Below are 1,850 nucleotides of genomic sequence, written 5' to 3'. Positions count from 1 at the left end.
TTAGGGAAAACAAAATATATGTCCAGAAGTACTTCAATTAAGTCAAACTCCATATTGCTAATTCACCTTTGGGAAGACACTGTAGAACCACTAGAGGATGATTTATACCTTTTTTGTTTTTCTTGAGCCTGCGACCAAACACCATCTACATGCTTGTACAGCTGCTCAATAGTCTGCTTTTGTTCTGCATTTCACCATTTCACCATCTCAGAGCTCACATTGGAAGTGTCTGCCAACTTGACATACAACATTATTTCTCAGTCTCTAAATAGTTAAACATGTGCCCCACAACAACACAAGAATTATATATTGTTGTAACTTGTAACATTACCTACCTTTCAGATCCTCATTCACCCCTTTCAAGTCCTCTGCTTTCTCCTTAATCTCCCTCATGGATTGTTGAAATTCCAAGTTCCTACAGCCAAATGATCAGGATATTAATATGAGCTATTAAAGGAAAACAAAAAAGGCATGCTAATGAGCTGAAAACATCGAAAGCTTATCACGTAAGAAAGTTGAACATAAGAAACCCAAATCAGAGAAAGGAACTACTTCAACAGTTAGAACAAAATATTAAAATAATATCAAATTTTTAGCTATGGTTAACCACACTGAAATGTTAATCCTAAGTCATATTAATTGCCAGATCATCAAAACTTTCCCTGAGTTCTGGAAAAAAGCCTCAACATAATTGACAAAAGAGAGCGCTATTCACAGGTTAACCATTGTAATGTCCAACCAATCCCAGCATTATGTAAAACCCAGTATATCAATGCTAACTATTAGATCTTGAAAGGAGTGGAGGAAATATCTCGTCAACTAATGAGGACTTAAAAGAACTGACCAGAAGAATGCTCTTCACACCTCAACAATGGAGATAACATGGCATAGCTTATGATTATTTATTTATTTTAAATGAATCATCGTATAAGACAACCAAGATTAAGCATTACATGCAGAAACTAATTCAAGTATGAACCAAGAACGACAGCAGTAATGGAGACTTGAATGTAAAAAAGAATGCTTATCGCCTTCACCTTTAATCACGTTAGATAACTACACTATCTTTTACAGGAATGGGAATAGCATTTAATCACGTTAACGTAATAGTAGTGGCAAACTACTTCACATGTAATAATACATAATCAACTAATGTGCACCAAATACATCAAGAATATGTGCTTAAGTAGAAACCACTATCAAACTATATTATTTAAGAAAGCATTTTAAATTCGATACCTGCATGCCTGTGGACTGGGAGTTATTGGCCATTTCAGGAAAATGACCAATCTCTGAAACAACCATGAAAAACACAAAATATTAGTAAATTAGTTTTAGAAAACTCTATATTTTATAAATTAAGAATGTGCAAATTGTCATAAGAGCTCAGTTCCATAGCAAAGAAACAAGAAATGAGAGGGAATACAATAAAAGTGGCAGATAAAGCAATGGTAAGGCTAAGACAAGTTATGTCCTCGGTTAGGACTTAATGGAAACATTAACAACTGTCAATTCAATACGCGATTGTTAATTTAATTGTACAGGTGACCATAACATATTTTCCTTGTGAGTCATGACCACTACCAGAAGAACATACAAAACAATATCCACATATGTTCCAATATTAAAGTTTTGAACTATGCTGACAACAAGATGGAGTTAGTCATACCTAACAACCAATAAAGGGATCAAAAGAAACAGATCCGTGATAATGATACAATACCTAGTTAGAAATGCATGCCTATTATTTTTCATACAAGCCCTTTCTGTTTCTTTTATTTGCCATAGAAATTCCATAACTAATGCATAATCAGGCTTTATTCGTAGATATATGCGGATGGCTGTAACTT

The sequence above is a fragment of the Sesamum indicum genome, linkage group LG14 (assembly GCF_000512975.1).
Source record: "Sesamum indicum cultivar Zhongzhi No. 13 linkage group LG14, S_indicum_v1.0, whole genome shotgun sequence".
Lineage (NCBI taxonomy): Eukaryota > Viridiplantae > Streptophyta > Magnoliopsida > Lamiales > Pedaliaceae > Sesamum > Sesamum indicum.
The sequence above is the reverse complement of the archived record's forward strand: the minus strand, read 5'-3'. Positions refer to the sequence as shown.